This window comes from Hyalella azteca, unplaced genomic scaffold, assembly GCF_000764305.2.
Source record: "Hyalella azteca isolate HAZT.00-mixed unplaced genomic scaffold, Hazt_2.0.2 contig4109, whole genome shotgun sequence".
NCBI classification, from domain to species: domain Eukaryota; kingdom Metazoa; phylum Arthropoda; class Malacostraca; order Amphipoda; family Hyalellidae; genus Hyalella; species Hyalella azteca.
This window is the reverse complement of record NW_025934335.1, coordinates 221,336-245,829: the sequence shown is the minus strand read 5'-3', so window position 1 is coordinate 245,829 and position 24,494 is coordinate 221,336. Positions and strand designations below refer to the sequence as shown.

At 38.2% G+C, this 24,494-nt stretch overlaps 1 protein-coding gene across 1 annotated transcript in view; it reads left to right on the top strand.

Annotated features, from left to right (window-relative positions):
* Nucleotides 1-358: 358 nt before the first annotated feature.
* Nucleotides 359-24,494, top strand: part of LOC108677243 (heterogeneous nuclear ribonucleoprotein K) — a 76,358-nt gene continuing 52,222 nt past the window's right edge. Inside the window, exons 1-2 of the mRNA XM_018165445.2 lie at nt 359-653; nt 1,761-1,810. The gene's annotated coding sequence lies outside the window, so the exon portion shown is untranslated. The remainder of the gene's footprint in view (nt 654-1,760; nt 1,811-24,494) is intronic.

Here is a 24,494-nt window from a genome sequence, read left to right as displayed (position 1 = left end):
CTCCGTCTATCTCTGTCCTTTGAGCCCTCAGTACCCCACTTCAATCATTGATTTGACACCCAATTTTTAAAAATTTGATTCTAGTACGCTGTCAATTTTTCAGACATCGATTTCATTCCAGAACTGCCGATTAATAAAATATTCACGAACATTTTTAGCTAAACTATTATTATATTTAGAGAGTCGCAAGGACTTTTTTAGTTTCAGAGATTCTACGAGCTGGATTTAAGATACTCGTACGTATAACTTGTTCCTGCTGAGGCTGAGCTGCGCCTGCGCCAGCGATCAATATATCGCTGCCGCTGCTGCTCCGCTGCTGCCTTGCTCCAGCTCCTCCATAGTAAGACCAATAGACTTGCTGACCAGTCTTCCTTCCTGTGCTCTAGAATACACTAAGCTTTTGCATCTATCGCTTGGACATCTCTGCTGTTGCTGCAAGCTTGCTGCTCATTGTGCTTAATACCAGCCCTGCAAAGTTCAGTTTGTTTGATTGCTTGGTGCTTCTGTTAAATTTGAATTTGCACCATTCCTATTTGCTAAAAATATCTCCATTTCTTTGAACACAAAGAAAAAAAGTGTGCCTTGGCGACGATGTTGTAGAAAGTTTCTAATCAGTTTCACTCTCACAGCAAGATATTCTTTCGCTCTAAACGGTAAGAATATAATTTTATTGTCCTTAATGAATATGAAAGAAATTTAACACGATTTTTAAAATTATTTTTTATTAAGAAAATATTTGAAAAATTTTCTTCGTCTGATGTGTCTTTGCAAGAATAAATTGATTGTTAGCTGTATTGAATGTGTTAATCGTAAACGAGGGCTGAGAATTTTAGAAATATGATCATAACTCGGCGTTGATCAAATTCATCGTGCTGCGATGAAACTCAAATTTAAGAACTTCCAACGACATGAAGGGGTGCGCTGATTTCTGGCAGTTGTAAGATAGTACCATCATAAGTTCTTTGTCCTCCAAGCAAACTCATACGCGGAGGGAAAGATAGAGTCGCGGAACACAGTTGGAGGGAAAGATAGAGTCGCGGAACACAGTTCTAGGGCTTCTGCAGGAGTCAGGTTCACACTTAGCGCCGTCCTCTCAGCCGGAACAATCTTCTGTAGACAACGGAATGAGTGAAAGATCTTGATATGCATCACTCCTATATCTGCAATCATGTTCAATATATTATCATATGCATTATTCATATAATGGATATCCATCTAATGTTCTAACAACGGCGACATTACTGAATGGAAATCCGCTAAATCTTCCCAGATTATGATTGAAATAATAAATTATCAGGGAATGTTTCTAAGTTGCCTTTCTTATAAATCTCTGATACCAAATGCTAATTTGACACGTTTATTAACGCCATATAACGACACATATATTGTATTGTTCTGAACGTGATGCAACTAAATAGTTCGTATCAGTAGAAGCTCCCCTCATGCAAAAATGTATTGCAGATCGCTCCCAGTTCCTTTACCAGATCACTTATTGCATTGCATAATTTTCCCATTGTGACGAGATTGGGAGTATTTCCGAAGACGCCTGTCGTTCCCGTCAATACTTGAAAGTATTTATGACACCGTCAACTCACATGCCGTGCCTATATATAGACCTTTTGGCTCTCGACAGATTGAGTTATCCGAAACTTTATTTGAGATTAGATTATAAAGTAAATAAGATTTGTATTAGGAAGATTAACCTGCGTCATTCGTTGCTAAGTTATTAGAAACTAATGTTATTTAATTAATAATCGCAGGAGCTGGGGCTGCTAAGGCTGTGAGTGTAAGACATCCGTACATTGACGAGGTGAGTTCAACAAATATTTTGTAACATTTTAATTTTGTTATCGTTATTCTCAATTTATTTATTAATTAAGAAAGGAGATCAAATGGGAGCACCTGAGTGCGTGAACGACAAAATCGATATCATGGCGGTAACTTATTTAATTTTTAGTCACACTACCAGTTACCTCATAAAATTTATGTGGTAATTTAAAGTGGTTTCGCTATGACGTCTTAATATCAAGTCAAGTCAGGGCAAGGCTGCGGACACGCTGAGGGCCGTTGATTGCCTGCTCAGGGTTGAGCCCTGTTGGTCACGGGATTTGATCCTGTTGGTCACTAGAGTTGGTCTTGTTGGTCACTACAGTTGGTCATATTGGCACAGGGGTTGGTTCAGGTTGGGAGCGGGGTTGGACCTGTTGGTCACGGGGGTCGGGTCCTGTTGGTCACGGGGGTCCTGGCAGAGGTCCGTGCGCTCTTCAGTGGCGCCAGTCGCGGCAGTCGACATCGATCCTGGCAGCGAGCGACGTCCTGCTGCTGCTGTGTAGGAACCCTGGCCACCACCCCACCACCACCACCACCACCACCACCACCACCAACACCAGTACCACCCCACCACATCCATAACCTCACCACCACCACCACCACCAACTTTATTATTTAATTTTAACCTGATTTCCACATCCAAAGTCGACTTCAGCATGCACAGTACTGCGGTGACTGCTATCTACGTGTGATAGTGAGAGCAACGGTCTGAATGTGATTGCCTGAGCAGCGCCAAGGTCTGTATGTGGATGCCAGAGTAACGTCAAGGTCTGTATGTTGATGCCAGAGTAACGCCAAGGTCTGTATGTGGATGCCAGAGTTACGTCAAGGTCTGTATGTGGATGCCAGAGTAACGTCAAGGTCTGTATGTGGATGCCAGAGTAACGCCAAGGTCTGTATGTGGATGTCAAAGTAATGTCAAGGTCTGTATGTGGATGCCAGAGTAACGTCAAGGTCTGTATGTGGATGCCAAAGTAACGCCAAGGTCTGTATGTGGATGCCAAAGTAACGCCAAGGTCTGTATGTGGATGCCAAAACTACGTACGTGGCAGCTGATGTGTGAGTGGGAGGCATATGAGGGAGAGTGACGATTTATGATGAGGGTGATTCTAAATAAAGGTGAGGGGTAGGAGTGATGGTGAGGGGTGGGAGTGATGGTGAGGGGTGAGATCGAGTAAGGGTGAGGGGTGCAGGAGGAAAGATGAAGATTGCAGTGATTGTGGATTTGTGAGAGTGCACATCTATGATTGTGATTGAGAGTGTAAGAAGCAGATGGAGAGAAAGAAGGATGGTAGGAATTGATCCTTGATAATTGCGAATGAATAGAAAATTAAATGAATTAATACTAACATCACCAGTTTTTAACTTTCTGAGGTGATAGGCGTGCCTATCGTCGCGTGTGGTGTGGATGGCTGTAATAGTCTACGGGCTCTGTCGCCATGTTTACCTTAGTAACCTTACTATCATCGCGTATGGTTGACAGGTTTTATATCAAGACGTACTCTATCATTTGCACGCTTGCCACCGTTGGTGGGGTTTTTTTCTTCAATTATGGAGTATCTGCTGCATTATTATGATTTAATGAATGAAAAGTCGGCATCCATCTGTCATCGAATCTCAATCGATCTTAATTAATGTTATACAATGGACAGGAGAGTGGGACCAAACCTATCATTGCGTTGATGGCCAAATCGGCTAGATACACTTGTTTAATAGATATGATTTTTGACTAATAAAACTAATTTTCATTCTAAAATAATTCTCGGCATTACTCGTATCTGACGAGCAAAGCGTTAAGTGAAGAATGAATTTCAGGCTCATTGAAACGATTCATATTTTTTTTAGTAAACTGTGTTCTATAGGTAAAACACGTGGCAGTGGGAGGTGTGATATTGAGCAAGCAATCGATAATTTGCCGCTGAGTTTTAATTCTATCATTGATATTTCTTACGGAAAGACAATGTGGTCTTTCTCTTCAATTTGTGTTTGTAGAAATACAGACTAATCTGCCACAACTGCAGGCTATGCGAACACCGACACGACTATGAGGAGGCTTGTAGCGCATGTCATGCAGGCTGTATTTTGAAATTTTAGGATGTTCCCAGCTACGGAACTTTCAAAATAGTTATCATTGTCCATAATTGTGTCAATATAATCTCAAAAGATACCTAATATACTTTACTATTTTGCTTCTAGTGAAGCAATATACTGTACTTTGAAATTGTTCGTCCCATAACATAACACTTCTGCCACTCAACAACATTTCTCCTTTTTAAAGACTCGGAAAAAATGTGATGATGGAATTAAATAATGGAAAAGTCGGCTGCATACTACTCCTTGGATCTATTCCTCCTCATCTACACCGGCTCCAGTCCACGTTTATTCCTGTTGCCGCCTCATGTGGAGCCTAAACGTTCGTAATTCCACTTTACTATTCAATAACCACTTACCTGATATTTATAATACTTCGGTCACTGGTATAGCCATAACAGAGTTTTTGCAGATGATCCTGTGGCTGAATAGGATACCACGCATTGTTTCTGGCCCTATACTCTGCAGGTACCAGGATATCACAGGTTCTGGTCCTATACTCTGCAGGTATCAGGATACCACAGGTTCTGGCCCTTTACCCTGCAGGTATCAGGATACCACAGGTTCTGGCCCTTTACCCTGCAGGTATCGGGATACCACAGGTTCTGGCCCTATACCCTGCAGGTATCAGGATACCACAGGTTCTGGCCCTATACTATGCAGGTATCAGGATACCACAGGTTCTGGCCCTATACCCTGCAGGTATCAGGATGTTCGGTTGATGTTCGTAGTTGCTTCATGTTCGTAACTTGAAATGCATTATGTTCAAAATTTTCCAATAGCTTTTTGTAATATTTAATAGTGCATATCTTTCAGAATATGTCAATTTATTCATCTAGTTTCTCATTATTTTAAATCCTATGTTGAAAAGCTAAAACATATCCAAGTATTCAACATTCTCGTCTATTTTTATTTAACGATGCTATCGATGATAGTGATGTTTCGTTGACCAGCTATAATGGATACACTTAAAGTGTCGAGATAATCAGGCTTCAATGCGCTAAAAATTTTCCTTCTGCACAATTACTGTTGAAGTTGGCGACTGCTTACATCTTGAAGAATTTACCTTTGTTCTAATATAAATGTGTTTCTGAAAATTATATGCAACTTTTTTACCGCTCCTACTTCATCCAATAAGCGGACCTTCTCTCATAGTCTACGCTGAAAAGAGCTACGTTAGGAGCGCGAGCGAAAATTTCGACTTAATTTTCAAGCCCGCCCTTATGCATGATATCATAAACTATATTAATATTTTATGACATGCTAACTGGCTCGAACGATAAAATTTCTGTCCTACGAGATTAAAATTTACCAGTTCTTCGCAATGGAAACATTGTATTTGGATTTGCTCAGTTGCAATGCGTTATAGAAGTCTCATTTAAATCCTTTTATTTTATATTAATTGCCAACAAGTCATGTTTGTAACGTTACCTCCTGAACATACCTTGAGTTATCGGCGACAGGCCTACGGCCTAATACATGCAGAAACCGCTATTATTATTATTATTATTATTATTATTATAATTATATTATTATTATTATTATAATTATTATTATCGTCATTATTATAGAAGATGAGTCACAACCACAAGGCTGATGGCCGCCACTGAACCGCCCTCGGTTGTGTTGGCAGTCGTCACAAGCACGAAGCACTTGAATGCGTCACCAAGTGCCAACCTCATCCCTGTATATCTATTCAAATATAGGTGGATTAATTAATGGGCCATGAATATAGACGAGTCTTTGCTTCATATAACGTATACCCATTCATATTTAGATAAATAATTATTGAGCCCTGAGTAGGCGATTCTTCACTTATTCTAATGTATTTGCTCATATGGAAACGCCTGGTCATACATTCCATTTAACAAAATTAAATTCACTGAGGAATTGATGAATTGAAACTAGCGTGCGTCATTTGAATGTTGCTTATTTTTATTGATAAAAATTATCCTAATTCAAATGCTCGTCCGGATCCAAGCCGGATATAATTGAGTATCCTTAGAGCGCATGTTCTTTATTGAAGCTTCTATTCCTGTTACGATCCTTGTAGGTTTAAATATTTACATCTCAACGTTAATCACCTTTCCAAATTAAGAATTCTGGGTGACAGTCCGATGGCCGCTATACTCAAATAAGCCATCGGCAGGCACTCCTCTAATGACTTGTTTGTGTTGGAGTCTCCTGAGCAGCACTTAGCGCGTCTGTCATTCAGGCCGGGAATATTGCTTCGCGTGCGAATCAAACCATAATAAACTTTGTTCTGCAGCTTCCGGGAAGCCAAATAGTCAAAATGTCACAGTAAAAACGGATTGGAATTATGAAAGACTTTGTCACTTTATCATATACTGCCGTTATATCATCTTGGGAATAATTTACGAATATCACAACAAGAACACAGCTGAATTAACATTCATAATTTTGGTGAACATATTGCAGCACATCATTAAAATATAGTTTTTTAACATGTATTTACTCATGAACGTAACTTTATCTAAATTTATTTGAAGATGCACGCCTTTTTGCAATGCACGCCTCATTTCAAATAAGCCGCTAGTTCTTTTGATGCAAACTGTGTTTAGAACAAACTTCTTACTCGGAACCGGAAGAATAACCGTTTATTAAAAATGGTTCCTTGTCTTTTAAGATTTTTGGTAGGAAACTGCGAGACACACCTCGATGACAATATCACCATAGCGGTAAATTTGCTTCATTAACTAACGTGTAAAAAGCTCTCGTAGCTCGTAGCTCATTAAGTTCATAGATGAAGTAGAGGCACGACAGTGTGTCACAGGTCATCCGTCATGTGGTGGTTGAGAACGCTGCATCAGACGAGAGGAGGAGACATGGCGATGGAACCTATGCCGTTAATGGCTTTACTTGTGATAAAAAACTTGCAAAACAACGCCCAGTCAGTCTGTTAACGACCAAAGTGTCCGTCACTGATCAGCCACGTGAAAAAGAGAACATTACTCACTGCTGACTGACGGCGAGATTTTTCCTCTCGGCATCATATAGTGAGTAACTTTAAAACCGCAAATACATTACTATTTACTAAAGTAGAGAAAAGTATTTTATTATTTGTGATTCTTCTCGTGGCATTGATCGCACAACTACCCAGTTATTCGCACAAATTATTCTTTTTATCTATAATTAAATTTTTTCATGAAAAAGATATTGAGAATTGTGAGGTCAATACATGATCGCGGACATTAAATATTACATATTACAGCTTCTTACAGCTGTATGTTACTACGGACGTATAGAATATAGATGTTCCCATATAATAGTTGTTACTGCTTATAGATGTTTGCATATAATAGATGTTACTACTTATAGATGTTTGCATATATGTTTAAATCACTGAAAGTCTCGAAGTTGACATGGACGAATTCTTATGTCCAGTTCTTATATCCTGCTGAACTTTAGACTTCAAACAAAGATATAAACACAAACATTTTTGCACATGCAAAAATGATTTTCTATATTATACTGTGCTTTAGTCTGATGCAAGCCATTCGATTGATCCAGGCTGAAAAACTAAGTTAGTTAATGATGATTACAATCTAGGTTAACAAATCTGGGATATCCGCCTGTTTAGAAAAGAGTTGGGCTGAAATCATGTCATCTTATGACATAAGCATTCAATTTATTGATCATTAAAACCCTCACTCAAGAGCTAAATTGCCTGGCCGGGCAATAAATGTAAATTCTAATGAAGAATCGCTAATGATGTAGTACTTGGTGTTAATTTTTAAGCGACTCCTGAGAGTTGGTAAAATTTGTACTCAGCACGACGTACGGCAGCACCCAGCACGGCAGCACTCAGCACGTCAGCACTCAGCACGGCAGCACTCAGCACGGCAGCACTCAGCACGGCAGCACTCAGCACGGCAGCACTCAGCACGGCAGCACCCAGCACGGCAGCACTCAGCACGACAGTAAATGTTGTGTCGTGAAGTGTGCCCTGACTTTGACAGCCAGCAGCGCAGCCATAAGTCAACGTTTACTGGCAGAGAAAGATGACCTGGGGCCATACTTTCAAAACTCGCTAAGTGAACGTAAATACTTACGCTCTATTTTCTTGTCTATGATTGGTGGATTTTACTTGATAGGCCGTCAATTATTGGCTAATGAACTTACGATCTCTTAACTTTTTTTGAAAGTATAGGCCCAGGCAGTCTCTTCTAGTCTCGCACGCAAACGCCCTGCTTTTTACGCCAGGTCATTTTTAAGTGCCAATAACCGAGGCTAGCGAGCGACCGTCGTTCTGTTCGTGGACCATTTTGGTACTCGTTCGGAATTTCATAATTGAATTCTTCGTAATTTATCTGGTGATGTAATGCAAGATTTAAGCGCCTTATCCCAAGTTGAATTGCACCGAATATTAAAAAATGTCCACATAAATTACTCTCGCTGAATTGTTTATGAGTTTTGTGATATGATATAACGAGGAGCTACGTCACTGTAAATAGCTCGAGGGCAAGTCACTGCCACAAATAACATCAATAAATAATAATAATGGAGAAATAATGGTTGAATCTCTTCTATTTTAGCTTAATTACATGCAGAAAGTCTTAAAATTTAAAATTTTCTCGAAACTTTGAGAAAATTCGAATTTTACATTGATTGATTAATCCCTTTGGTTATTTTACTTGACTAACTTTTGTGATATATTGAATAGCAAATGCCTTCTTCCTGCGAAAAACGAGCTGATGAACTAAAATGTGTGATATGTTTTCTTGTCTTGATGATATTTTTGGCAAGACAAAGAATGAAGCGATCATATCGTACCCCAGCCTCGCTGTATGGCCTTTGCCACACAACCTACAAATACAGCGCGGCTCTACACCGATCTGCAGGCTAGTCGCGTTGCGATTAGAAATATTAATGTAATAATGCCTTCATTTTATGACAAGTCTCGTCCGGACAGTAGGTGAGTAATATGTCAAAATATTACGCAGGATTTAACTTTGCCTTTGATTATTTTGACGGACAAAACAACTGCGTCGAGGGTGAAAATGAATTCAATAAATTACCGAAAAATGGTTTTTAGAAAATCTGAAGCGTGTGACAACGGGATGGAGCTAGCATCAGTTAATAATTTATGTGTGTTTTCAATCGATATTGATTTAGAATAAATTCGTTCGTTTCAATAATGACATAATTGGGACAATTAACTTCAAAGGCATAATTTGTGAATAATCGCGACGTCGTTAGATATTTCTTCATTTTATAGCAATGTAATCTTCGCTGTTGAGTTGAGAAGCAATCTTATGTTAAAAAGTAGATGTGACTAAACTATTATTCCGTCAAATTTTAATTAATTGATTTTTTCTTGAATACTGGCGCTTGCAATCTGTCTTGTATGAGCAAGACTTGCGCCGCAACTTCCCTGTACAGTAAAGCTTCAGGCAAGCCAATCACGGCGCCCAGAGAGACATCAAAACGCCAGACTAAAATACACCTCCTTGATTAACGCACGCACCCTCGTCTAAACACCGACTTCAAAAGACTGAAGCGAAACGCAGGTCATTGCAGGGTACGCAAACTTTTTATTATGGAGAGTATTTGTGCAGCTCAGCTGTTGGGAGCGGTAAGTTGCCCACCTGTTGCTAGGTAATTTGTTGCACATCTCCAGTTGAGAGTAGCATTTTTCCCACTGGTTTGGAGTGGGGAATTGAGTAAATTTTTTGATAAAACGAGAAATTAAATCAAAGAAGTCAACTTTGTGTAGCAGCATTATGATCTAGCGAGGCAACTTTTGTCGCTTTTAATTTCGATAATCTCTCGTTTTCACCAGCTGCGATTGAATGCAACAAGGTATTTTGGGCCTGTATAAAATAAAGTCGTAGTTCGTGTTAATTTTTGGCAATTTATTCAGCCGAAAAGATTTTTTCTGTATGAATCTTTTGAAAGAACTTGAACCTCAAATAGTTAACCAAATATCAAATGCCAGAGAGTCTACATTAAAATTAAGCATTTCATCTTTTCACACTATTGGCCGAAATTCAATTAGATAAGTAAATTTTTAATAAGATATTGAACCGCTATATTGGTGCCGTCAGCCAAGCATTCTGTTCAACGCATTACATCCCATAAGGTGCCACGTCTTGACTAGTGCGAGATATCAATAACGTTCAATGCTGGCGCAAGGTAACGAATGTTCAGAGATCAATCCGTCTACTTTATGGTGCCATCATGACAGATATGCCTCGGCATCGTGGAACTCAGAATAGCTCTGCTGTGAGCCTGTATAACCACCTGTCAATGTAAATCACTGAGGCAGGCTGATTGACGCTTCAAGTCTCGCTGATCGATCTAATTAGCATATTCCTATGTGAAAATTTAAAGCTCACGAAAGAAAAAATTATGATCGCATGTGAGGAATTATGATTGACTCATACAATCGGGCAAAAACAAAGCAGGAATAGATTCAGCTAATATTGATTGAAATTAAAGACACAAAAGTGCAACTGGCGTAGATCGAGCCAGTCGATTAAGCGGCTGAATTCAAATTTATACACGTACTTGATATATACAGAATGTGCGAGGCGATATAAATCTTGCTGTAAAGACGATGGTCCCAAAATATGGCGTCTAGTACAAAAATCTTCAACGTTACACTGGTGAGTCCTTAATATATGAAGATTTACTGCAAAAAAATTAATTGATTTAAACAACAGACGAGTTAGTTCTTCATATGACTGGCAATCACGAAAATGGCTCAGATATTCATGCACAAAGGAAGGAAATGACTAAGTCGACAAACATAAGATTTTGATGCGTCTTAGTGCTATAATGCTGTTAGAAGGTGGCAAATTATAAAAAATATAACTCATTACTCACTGCAGTGAGTGACAGAGAACGCATTTTCTCGTCGACGAAAACTTGAGGTCACGGACGGACGGGCAGACGGACGGACGGACAGACAGGCAGACGGACATGGCGAGCACAATAGTACTTTTTTTCCATAAATGAGAAAATGCGCTAATAAAGAAGCAGTCAGTTAAAGGAAGAAACTATATATAGACGGAACTTGCAAAAGTATAGTTGAAGACTCGGCCATAGAAAGTAAAATTAAGGTGAAGAACGTGAGTCCCAGCTGAGGAAACATGTTCCTCGGCAAACACTGGAGACTTCGTTCACAGTAAAGTTGAAACTTGAGTTTAATAATAAATGATCATTGATTGGTCTTGAGTAGCATAGAATAGTAAATTGCAGAGAGTAAATAAATTTAAGGGAAAAAATGGCACATTCATTTAAACAAAACGATAGTGAAGCAGCAATTAGAAAGAAATGTAGAACATAAGGAACAGCTGATGCTATGCCGGTTAAAGTAAATTAACTGCACTTGAGCTTGCCCTGGTGAATAAATGATAAATAAACTATATATACTCGTTGGGTGAATATAACGATTGAATAAAATTTAGATCAATAGACTGGAGACGTAACTCGAATGCGTGCTGGGACATAATTTTTACTACCCTGTCTGAAACTGCTTCGTACTTCAACTACGAAATAGAAATACAACATCTGAATACAACATCTCAATACAACATCTGAATACAACATCTGCATACAACATCTGAATACAACATCTGAATACAACATCTGAATACAACATCTCAATACAACATCTCAATACAACATCTGAATACAACATCTGAATACAACATCTGAATACAACATCTGAATACAACATGAACAAAAGACTAAATTGAACCAACGGAAATGAACAGTGATTGAACGACAAAAATGATTAGAGCAAGAAAAATTTCCCATACGCTTGAATGTTTAAAAGGAATTAGTTGACAAAAAACCTCAGTAAAGAACTGTGATGATGTTTAGCAATGAATTAAATGATGTCTGAATTATTGGTCTAATCAACGAATCTATAAACCAAACTTATCGCTTTATTTTCATTGCATTTAGTCGGTATATATTAATATACCGGAATTTATTAATATATTGTACACAATTAAATTACTTATTTAAATTCTCAATGTAATAAAAATATTGTGAATGACAACTAAATCGACTTTGCCTGTATTACTTTGTAGAATATAACCGGCTATGATTAAATTCCTCGTAACATAAATACACATTTAGTTATAGTATAGAATCGATCTCTGTCTTTTACTTGCACTAATAAGCGGGACCCACGCATCTCTGAGTCGGCCTCTGAGACAATAAAACCTTAAGCACCGACTTACAGGCACAAGCTTTGCAGACACCAAATCACAGCTAGTGACAAGCTGTCAATTGCAGCGCATAGCTTAACGTTTGTGGCATCCATATATTACATTTTGTTGAATTAAATCACGTCCTATTTTGAGACTGGTTGCTGATGGAGGTTTGTTTGGTTTCTATCAATTCGAATAGGGGATCGCTCATCTATTTCATTACTGCATGGTTGTTGATAAAGGTTAATTTGTTTCCAATAAATGCTTAGGACAATTGCTTGTCCATTTTGTGGCTGTTGCCGATTGAGATTAGTTTTTTCCAACAAATGCGCGAAATGCTCATCTAGAAGTGTTAGCGCAAGGTTATAAGGTTGAACTTTCTCAATCTAATATAATCTAAACTGCTGCTCTTAACTGTTCAGTGCTTTCATTGTCTCTCTTTTCTGATTAGTGTGTCAATCAGCTGCTGTCTAATTGAATAAAATTTTTTCGGTAATGTGTGGATACGAAAAAAAATATTTCTACTAGGTGTGGTGCGCCATGTCCGTGGATAAGGAGATAAATGCAGTGCAAATGATTAATGATAATCCTTGAACCAATTGTGCAGTCATAATTGGAACAAACTAGGCTATTTAATTAAATTAAAGGTTTGAAGCGTCGAACTTGATTGATGTTTGTTGACCCATAAGACAAAAGTCGAGGATGTTGTCAGTACAATTCGCAATTCTTACTTGGCATAAAGAACTTTATTACAAATTTATATTTGTGCAGTGCTACTTCAAATCAGTAGCAAAACTTTGGTCATCAAGCACATCATTTAAAATAATGATTTATGCCGGTTTGGTTCTTGTAAATTGCAATATTTAGTGCATTAAGTACATTATTCAAAATAATGATTTCCGAAGGTCTGTTTCGTCTAAATAGCAATACTGAGCATCAACTACATCATTCAAAGAATGATTCATGCCGGTTGGCTACTTGTAAAATGCAGTATTTAGGGCATCAAATACGTCATTTAAAATGATGATTTATTCAGGTCTTCCCCCTTTAAGTACGGCATAAAAAGCTCGTAGAGACTGCAGCGCCCTGTGTTCAGCCACTAGGAGTATTTTAATGGATTAGCTTCGAGAGCAGGAGCAGACTGACAAGTTCTTCTCTTGAGCCTGCTTCTAGCCGAGACTTTTATGCCTACAATAACAACCAAAATAAATAACGACCAGGACTGGCAGTTGCCAACGACCGACTGATGTATTTCCCGCCCTCTGACTCGTAGAATATGCTGTGTCAATACTCTGCTTAGAACTGACATCTCAGTCTAAATTAAGAAAAGCTCGTTGACTACCATAAACATTCACGTTGAAGAAGAATTAACATGACAGAAAACGCTAACATGCCTGCTTAGCTACAAGCTACAATGCTAAGACTTAACTTGACAAAAAGGAAGTACCGACAAGGTTCCATTTTTGCATATTGAACGGCGCTCCAAATTTGACAGCCAAAAATGATCATTTTGGTCACTTGTCAAACATTTGGTTATACAAATTTTTATACCTTACAATCATCAAGCATGCTAAACGCACCAGAACGTTATTTGTTCTTTAGCTTTTTCCAAAAATGATGACATTTGCTGAATTAACAATGGTTCATATTTATGGTTAACGATCTCATAAATGAGGATTCAAAACATATGCAGGAACTATTCGCACACTTTAGGTATCGGCGCACATATATTACATGTACTGACCAGTGCTTAACCCGTATTGCCTGCAATATTCAAATTCTGGGACTTAAAATTTTGCTGTCCCGAAACTATCTTTTCCTATCGATCTATATACCTATCTATATCGATTTATTCTGAGAACGTCTAATTTGCATAATAAAGTATTTTTATTAATGAGAAAGATATTCGTTTAACACTCCAATTGAAATGGAAATCCCACTGAAGCCGGGTTTCAAAGTTTGAAATAAAATCGGTTATTTTAGTTAAAAGTGCAACTAATAAATAAAAACAGAAAAGTTAAATTTGTAGTTCTATTCCCCGTTTTTTAATGCCGCACGATATAAGTAAATAAAAACTAAAAAAACTTCTAGTAATAATATTAATAATAGGTGAAAAATCAGAACCAGGCAATATCCATGCTCGATAAGTATTGTAGTTGCGCGCTACTTTTATGGGTGTAGCATTGCTATTTTGGCAGGCTTACTTCTCCGAAAAGTTCGAAAGATGAATTATTTAAGCATCGTTTGATCGCTCTATCTTCTCCAAAAATTAACAAAGTTTTTTTAAGCGTAGGAAGGCACATAAAAGTAAAGAGTTTCATGAAGAATTAATTACTACCATGAATGAATTCGTAGCTTCATTGTTTCTACAAAACTAATAGAATTTATGCCGTTAGGTACTGCTAATAATTTTCACGCTGAATAATTTTCATGCTATTGTCTATTAATAACAGAATTAAATATTCTATCAGAATATTAATTTAAACGTCAACGGGGATTGCCGAGGCACCAACGTTGAACGCTTTCAAGAATAGACTTGACTCTGTCGAAATAACCTTGACCTTTGCTATGCAAAACATCTTTGGCCAGGTTAAAAGTAATGATTGAGATGATGCATTGTTATAGTATGTACAGTATAGAGTAGCCTCCAATCAACAGTGGTGGTTGTGCTACTAGGAAGTGGGAAAAGATCAAGAGGTGCTCAGGGTGACCAGAAAAAAGAGAGGAAACAGAAACGATGGCAGAAAGCGGAGAGGCGATTGGCGCATAATTCGGTTCGACGGTATATACATGGAATTTTTTGACAGGGCCAGAGAAATCGGAAACCTATCGGGATACATTTTTCACAAGTTTGCGGTTTATTTAGTTGCCATTTTAGCGTTATACTTATTTTTCTGTTACTGCTATTATTGATATTTTCTATTGCTTTTGATTTATTTATTGTGATTTATGTATTCCCATTTAATTTTTTCATTTTTTATATATAATTCTGTTTTTACATTTTATTTACACGGCCGCTAGACCAGCTCGAGAATGGATGGAGATGAATGACATGCGATGGCGATGAAGCGATGAGGGGATATCGGAGGGTCGTTCGCGACTTTGAGGTGCAAGTTGTTTGGTTTGGTTATTGGTTGAGGATGTCGGTCTCGGTGCGTCTTGTTCGTCCGTTTGGTGCGTCTTTGTGGTAATAATGAGATTCAGATTTTGGGTCCTCGCGCTACGGCATAGGCATAGGACCCAAACGGCATAGGCTCACAACTGTCGCCCAGGTGCAGCTTGGCTCTTCGTGTAGCTGGTGAGAACGCGTGGAGAGTCTAAGGTGATGACTTTTATACAGCCTCGTTTCCCTGTATCATAATTTGACGAGTTTTCATTTAAGATTAAATAAAATTTCACATTCTGGGCGATTTGATAAAAAACCTCGCGTACGAAATGATTTTAAGAATTTTATTTATTAACTTCTATAGACAAAATTGAACAAAATTTGTTGAAAGTCGCAAAATTGAAAGTCACAGACCCATGGAGCTCATCGTCCATGAGGCAGCGAAAAACACGGTCTAGTACATGGTACTGGCAACTGAAGAACTTGGGTTTGAGGTGAACTTTCTCTTCAAACATTTGCTGCAGCCGATAAATAACGCCTGTCTTCTTGCCGGTATTCACTCTCGTTGTGTCGGCAAACATTTAATCACAAATGATCTCCGCATGTTGAACTTCTCTAACACATCCTGGAGTTTTTCTACGATTGTTTGAGCTTTCCTATCTTTCAATTTCAGCGCCGACAACTTAATTTCTTTAGATTTATTCGTGAGGCCCAAGGCCTGATTTTCAAAGCCCTCAATGCGTTTACCGTCAAAGTGTAGACTCCACTTCTCCAAATGAAGCGTGCTCACCAAGTGTTTCCTCGCCTGAGCTGCTCTCGTGTAGATAGACTACTATTGCTGATTGTCTTGCAGTGCCTGTTGGGTTATGGCGAAGAGATATGGCGACAGGCCCTGGTTGATTGGCCTAATCATAAATCTGCACCGACTTACGCTATGCTAAGAAAACTCCAAGAAAATATCCGAACAAAATGAACCTAGCACCGATTCAAGTTTTAACCTATATTAATATAACAATTCGATATAGACTGAAGACTGTGCGCATGATGACCACTTTAACTTATCGTAATCTTTAACGACCAGTCCGATGCCATCAATGAGGCCGACAATGAGCAATCCTAAATACTTTCAACCGACAATTGACTTGCCTGGCTCCTCGCTGAGCCATTTTCTTGTCAGACAAATACGACTTCGTCTAATTTTCTGCGAGAAATTTGGGAATGAAGCTCGCCACGGGCTGTATAAACAAACCAGCGGTTTTACACGCAAAGATTAAAGCGTGTAAACAAGTGGGTGGCATGTGTAAACAGAGCCGGGGCGCGCGGGCCCCAGCAAGACTTCTAACTCGTTTACACGTGTCTCGCACCGAACTCGTTTGCACGTGCTGAGTCATGCTGATCACATGCAAAAACTTGAGTAAAAAAAAGACGGGTTTAAATTATTACTGACTTCGAAATAGCTTGTGTATATGTAAGTTGTATATTCTAAAACAACAAAACCTAAAGCGCCCATACGTGCAAAAAGAAAATATAAATTGAGTAATTAACAAGAAGACAAGGAGAGAAAACATCTTGCCTCTAATTAAATTTTTGATGCATACGATAGGAATGCCCTATCGGAAATATATTTGCAATTTTTTACCAAGGATTCGAAACTACGGCTTGACTTGAATAAAACTGCAGGCTTTGAGACTTTTGCTGTTGTTAGGAGACTTGCCAAATGGGATGATAAATTTCACTTCGTATCGAGATTCTAAACATTTATTGTAAGCTAAAACAGTTATAAAGCTACGCTCTTGGTTCAAGTGTCGATTTCTGGTCGTTATGTTTGATTGCCATAAAGCTCGCCCATGATTGGCTTTGATGTTAGTTGAATTCATTTTTACTTAAGCTCTTCTCATTATAAAAAGATTGAGTTTTACGATATACAATTATTTTTGATTAAAGTAGCATATCTATAAATTGTCGTGCGCGCATCAATATCTATAGTACGGCCCATGCATCTTTTTTAAACTTTCCTTTTATTCATAAATTATAATGTTTGTGCCATAAAGGTGTTAATCGAACAAATATAGAATTTGTCTGGCCTTAACTGTTCAAAATTTTCTGCCTTTCAACGGCCGTTGTTGGGCCGACTAAGCAACTCGGAAGATTTTTAATAAGCCTGGTTGTGATGGCAATAACTTCGGTTATTTGCTATAAGACTCGCTGGCTTCGTTGCATGATTCTTCATTAAGTGAGCCAGGAAAGTAAGAGGATCAAAATTAGATGAGGGAAGACGTTGTAAGTGTCATTGGGCACATGCCTCTGCCGTCACGGCCTGTCTACTAAGCCACACTAAATATCAACGAGAACTTTAATGAAAAAATTCTTATATATGAACCTTGAAACAGCGCTACCAAAGAGCCACGGGAAAGCTTTTCCTTGATTAAATATGGACACGTATTATACTAAATAGTAAACAAATTTAATATACTGAAAGTGAAAAATATCTGATCTAAATTATTATCCGAGACATCCCTTGTAAATTAGTGTAGAATTATCATCAACGTAGGAAGTAAAGCCCAAGTCACGAGGCCATGATTGACATTAATGATCGTGCAACGTTGGTTTTGAAGAACTCGCTCACCGACTCCTGCCAAGCCAATGGTTCGGTGGCCGATAACTGCTCCTCAGCAGCGGGGCTCAGGTTCTAAATGCGTCGCTCATAACAGACGCACTTCTTTACCTGCCCGGGGGCCATCTGCTTATACCAGCTTACTTCTTATCTCTTACTTCTTCTGCGTTTATTTCCAATAATACCTTGCAATTTACATTCTTACTGTATACTTTTGCAATTTCTCCTTCATAATTTGAGATCCGCATGTTTTGTTCCGGCATTATTGTTTTTGTGCTCGTGTATTTGTTCGAATTTTTTAATATCGGTAATTATGCCAGAAAAATGTTTGTTTGCAAATTAATTTTTATATTTTCAGTCTATTTTCTAGTCGCATGCTCTTTAACAGGATAAATTTAATTTTCTATATCACACAATACTTGAAATAACCTCCTTGAATCCTTTGCTGTATTTGCTGCATCCTCTAAAGCGCCACAGCGTTACGTGCATCAGGGCGCTAATGCCTTGGTGGCCTCAGACTCCATCGACGCAGAGATTTTTTCGTGCGGTCTGCTGCGTTCACGCACAGGGAAACTTAATTGGCACTGATTCATGGCATCAATAAATTTCAAAACTTCTACCATAATGTCTTTGCGGTTTGCTGTGCAGGAGCCTATGCATCAACATCAAAAGTACGATTTTCTGTTCATGTTAGAAGTTGATGAACGAGGGAGAACTAATGAGAACGAAGGACGTTTCGAAACAATTAGAATTTTCTTTGTGACATAAATTATTTTTTGATGTGAGTAACTGAAGGTTGCGTGTGAAATATTGCAATGAAATGCATGATTCACCGAAAATAAACTTATATTCATCAGTCAGAAAATTCTTTAGAACCTCAAAGTCTCACCGTGGGTATTACTCGATGTCTAGAAATTATCATTTTGGAAAATACAACGTTAAACTTATTCAATGGACTACACGCTCATACCGAGCACGCGTATACATAATTTAATGAGAATTTGAATTGATGTGTGGGTTGTGCATCACCTGAGACCATGTGGTCCAACATATTACACCAGCACACATCATATGGTCCAACATATTGCACCAGCACACATCATGTGGTCCAACATATTGCACCAGCACACATCATGTGGTCCAACATATTGCACTAGCACACATCATGTGGTCCAACATTTTGCACCAGCACACATCATGTGGTCCAACATATTGCACTAGCACACATCATGTGGTCCAACATATTGCACCAGCACACATCATGTGGTCCAACATATTGCACCAGCACACATCATGTGGTCCAACATATTGCACCAGCACACATCATGTGGTCCAACATTTTGCACCAGCACACATCATGTGGTCCAACATATTGCACTAGCACACATCATGTGGTCCAACATATTGCACTTGCAGGCATCACAACAGGCACTGCAGTGAGCGTCTGTGCTATAAGCCCTCTGATAAAGTGCCATTCAAAAGGAACGAAAGTAGTGAAAAAGTCAATTCTCCAGTAGGGAAATATAGTTTAATTCACGAAATATAGCGACATATCCCTTATATATTAAGATAAAATTTTTTTTTCGTGAAATCACTCTATAAGAGCCAATTTTTTCGTCTATTTGAATGGTTCTATAAATGTGAACACTATGTACGTTGTAGGTGGGCTCGAGTTACACGCTATGACTGCGTTACAGATCGCGTAGACGAATGCTCTCAAGCTGCCAACGACCGATCATTCGAATCGCAAAAGAATAAATGATAGTGATTTCTTATAAGAGGTAATATTTATAGATGTTATAACATTATCAACTATTACAGTATATTATTAATGTATATGATTATGGCCGGGTTACTCGGATCTAAAACAAAATAATGGCATCAGAGTAGTTTATTTAAATGATAATAAAGCAGCCGTTTAATCAGTGGTGAAATTTGTTTGTGTATGAAGCTGCGGGCAAATGTCTGCACAAACGAAGTGAATAATTTTAAATAGATTGCATTGCTTATGTATCGTGTGTTTGTTCGGGAGATTTAATTGAACAATATCGCTGATAATATGATATGAATATGACATCGCTTGGGCGTGTACGTTCGAGCTGTAGGGAGTGTTGGGTCATATATATACGGCAACTATTAGTGAACAATGAAAGCTTTTTCTTCGTTACAATGTTGAGCATCGCTCGCATAAACCGTAATAATCAATACCAATGATTTTTTTTTGGCGATAAATAAAATACTGTTGTAGCACCGGGTCAAATTTTGCTTTCCTTGATAAACTACGAGACTTGCATTCTCTTGATGGAAAGATTGGGGATGTGGGGATGGTTACGGTCGGTAGTCAAGTGCCTAAATTTTAGCTCAGTACTATCTTCTTAGAGACGAATTATACAATTTATCAATAAGAACTTAGTTTTGTTTATAACTAAATTTTTGTATTGCGAGCTGGCAAATGCTTTAATTGTGGGCTGTAACGGTGTAACTTTTTTAAACTATGAAAATGCAAACTTAAATCACGGATAATAAGCAACAAGAAAGGTGTATATGTGTTACGGATGTATTGCCCGCAATAATGCCGCAGTCTCCTAAAAGCGTGCCTGTAAAAAGGCCCGTTCAAACTAGGGGCATCACATGGGCGTCAAGCGCCTCACCGCCCCTCTACGTGCGCTTCTTGTGGGCAACGATGCGATTGACGGACGAGCTAGCGATTCACAGGCGCCCAGCCTCATGCAACACAAGCGCCGCACTCAGTGGACGGCGTCTGTATACGCTGGTCCTTCACTATGGCAACTAACGTCACACTTGTTTGGACTCGCTCTCTAGTAGAGAGGCTAATTGATCTGTGTAGAGAGCATGAATGCCTGTAGAGTATTCAGTAAAAGTAGTATAAAAGTCGAAATGCAAAAGAACAAGCTCTGGTGAAAATAGTTGAAGTTTAAAAAAAACTTGTATGTACAAGTCACCATTGAAAAGGTTCGCAAGAAAATTCATACGTTGCGTTCGCAATTCCACCGTGATTAATGAATTTACTTGCAAATTAATTCCTTTGCATTTGAATTCCATCTCAATTCCATCATCCTGCTTCTGGATGAGTGGCATTATTTTCTTAGCAGACTGTCAAACAAGTCCACTGGCAGTCTAGTATAACTTTGAAAGTCTGATGTATTCGTAACTGATAATTCTTTGAAAAATGTAGTTGTGTAAATCGTGTTTGTGTAAATCTTAACAGCAGCACACATAAGAACAATGGCCCAGAGCTCCAATTCGGTTATATGCACCTCCACTGGCGTATTATTAACTGGCAACTAATTTTCAAAGCGCGCGGTCTCGAGCTACCGCGTACAAAAATAAGGGTTAACGGTTGTGGGCGGTGAGACGCTGCAGCAAGCGCCTCACCGCCCATGTCGTTGCCCCTAGTGTAAACGGGCCTTTATATACACTGAGGCTGAGTCATAGTGCCGAGGCACGAACCGAGAGTAAATTTCGAACCTCAAGCCATACCTGAATGTCGACACTACGCGAAATTCTGCATGAAATTGAATTCAATAGGTGGGATCTAAATAGGCAAAAGAAATAACACATGAACATAAATAGGTTATCGAGTAAATAGCTGAACATAATAGGAAGTTCTAAATAGGTAGTTAAATTAACCTGTGAACATAAATAGGTGATCGAGTAGATAGTTGAACCTACTGGTAAGAACTAAATAGGTAGTTAAATTAACTTGTGAACATAAATAGGTTATCGAGTAAATAGCTGAGCCAGCTAGGAAGATATAAATAGATGCATCGTTTCAACGTAGGTTTCTTTCACGAAGCAAAAAGAGTTTATCCGAGTGAAATTAAGCGATGTTTAGGTCGGGTCTCGCCAGGTGCCCCCCAAGAAGATATTGACGCGAGGCCACATCTGTTCGAGGCATCGGTGCGTGGGGGGCGAGAGTTGATTTGACGTTAATATGTTCATACTGTATATTTATCTTCATATGTTCATACTGTATATTTATACGCGCCTCCCTGGGGCTATGCTTAGAGCAGCGCCAGCTCGATATTCGTATTGATTAGCTCGCTTCAAAGCAATAAATGCCATGCTCATGAGAAACGAGGTCGGGTTTAAGAGAAAATAGAACTTCGATGATCCTCCATACTCAGTTTTCTGTTAAAGTTTTCATAACGTGGTCTGCTTGGATATTTTTAAACTGGTAGAATTTTTTATTGATATTATTGTTAATATTCTAAATCTCGTTTCTAATAATTACAATTTATATTATATTCTAAATGTATTTTAAATCGCGTTTCCGTACAATTTTCTTGATTTATTTCTTCAAAATAGTTCAGAGGAACTCATTATCTTTTACCTGATCTCAGCTTCACAGACAGAAATCTAACATTATATAGTTATGTCAAGTCAGAACATTAAAACTGCTTTCTTGATGTTTCGTGAAATGCATGAAAACAACGATCGTGAGTCGACAAGTGAGGCAAATCATTTCGATACAAGATCATCACGAGCTCTTGGTTGTAGCTCAAGAATCAAGCATCGCCAGCTGCTAATTATAATTCAATAGCTTAATGGGTGCGTGGCCGTAAATGAGCGTTTTTTGCTACATTTATTGGAGATGCTCCGTTTAAAGAGACCATGCGTGAGCTTAGAAGTCTTGCCGTCTTTATCAAATAATATTGAAGTGTCGGTGCAGACTCTTAAATTATGCGCTAAACGCTCAAATTATGCGCATCAATCAAAGTTAATTTTAATTGATGATCAATTAAAAATGTACATGATAACTCACAAAAGTATATGTAGAATGATGTTCACACCTAATAAACTTCAAGCCTTTTAATTGAATTGTTCACGCCATTTAAGTGAGATCTTATAAGTAGTTGGTATAAAAATTTTTATTAGCTACGTTGTATTTTTTACTTAACTCAGCTTCTGCCAAAGAACTTTTTCAGATAATTAGTCGAAATATAAAATCAATGCAGCTGTGAACCGAAATATAACATTATGAATAATCTCATGTGAATTGCGGTTCTTGGAGGTTTATTTGGCCACCGGCAAGGTGAGAGGGTCCCTCACATACTCACGTCAGTCACTCATGAGCAGTCAGTGTGTGAGGTGGTCGGTGCTCAGAGAACAGCCACAGCGATGTCAACAGATCATCATGTGGTGGTCGCAACTTGGCAATCATAACGCGTGTTCTAAAAAACACATTTTAGTGCCGTAAGAATTGCTGCGCAGGTTTGGGCTGCAATTATGACGGGCGTAAAAAGAAGTTCATCACTCGTCGCAAAAATCAGGACAATCGACCTTAAATGGTATTTTTGCTCTGTATGTTTATATTAATTATGTATTGTGTTCATATAGACTTATCGATTTACCTATTGATATTTCTTAAAGTCAAGGTCACCTGTTGCATTTGAGAAAAGAGAAACATTTCAACTTCGCGCGATTAGCAAACAAGTTTTGTTACACTAAACAAGGATGAATCATTACATTACATGTTATACTTAATATTGGAAGTTTCATGAAGTATTTTTGAGTTTAGCATTAAATTTTCAAGACTAGATGTTTTTGTCAAGCGTTGGTGCCGTTACAAAATTGAACGGCTTCAATAGCTCTGGGTTGTTGGAGCTATACTCCGAAATAAAGATTTATTTTGTTCACGCCATTTTAATTTAATAGTCATGAAATTTAATAATAATGAAAAGAATAAACTACATATTTGCATTTTTGCAAATTAATTCGTGAACTTTTTGATGTTGCTTTCTTCCGAAATGGAAAGTTAAAATGATTGACAAGTATTTAAACAAATGCATTATTTGATGAAAGCCTAGCATGAGCATTGCAGAAGTAATATGCAGCAATTAGTTAAATGAGAAATATGTTGGCGCACGAAAATGTATCCGACTAATAACGAAATTCATTTGAAAGTTTGTGCTTAAATGGTTATACATGCTCTCAAATTACATTCTCATTTCAATTTAAGAGAAAAATTTCCTTTAGATTTTTTAGAGAATATGTTAAAAAATGTTTCGTAGCACGTTAATTCACATTTAAAACAATGCGAATATTTGCTTGACATCGTTCAATTATGTGCTTTATTCATGCTTTGCAACATCATAAATTTCAAATTATCTGCAGCAGTGATCCGTAACAATAAATTAGACGTACGTCTTGGCCGTCGATGCATCTGAATGCACCGCTGCATCAACAACGCTGAACGTTGTTCGATTGCCGGTTTTTTGTAAGTGCGGACGATTTATATGCGCGCCATTTCTCAGAGACGTGAAACTCACGATCAGTAAGCAATATAATTCATTTTAAATAGAAAGGAATAGAACAGCTTGAGCTGAGAGTTTTGCAAATCAAATTCGATTAAAGGCTTAGAGTTTGGTTAGTAGAGATTTATAAATAAAGTATTAAATTTGGCGGCCTTAAAATTATGGAAATATTTCAAAGAAATAAGAATTAATTACATATCACTTTGGACATTTAGAGGCACCAACATGCATCTCAAGTACGTCATAATGAAATAAAATCAAGTTTAATGACGGCAATGTTGGACAAAAAACTGTTCGTTTTCTAGAAACCGCGCTGGTCACGTAGACTAAAAGCAGGCGTAGGACTGTGCACGCAGTAACTTGGAACTACCGATGAAACTACTCGTACA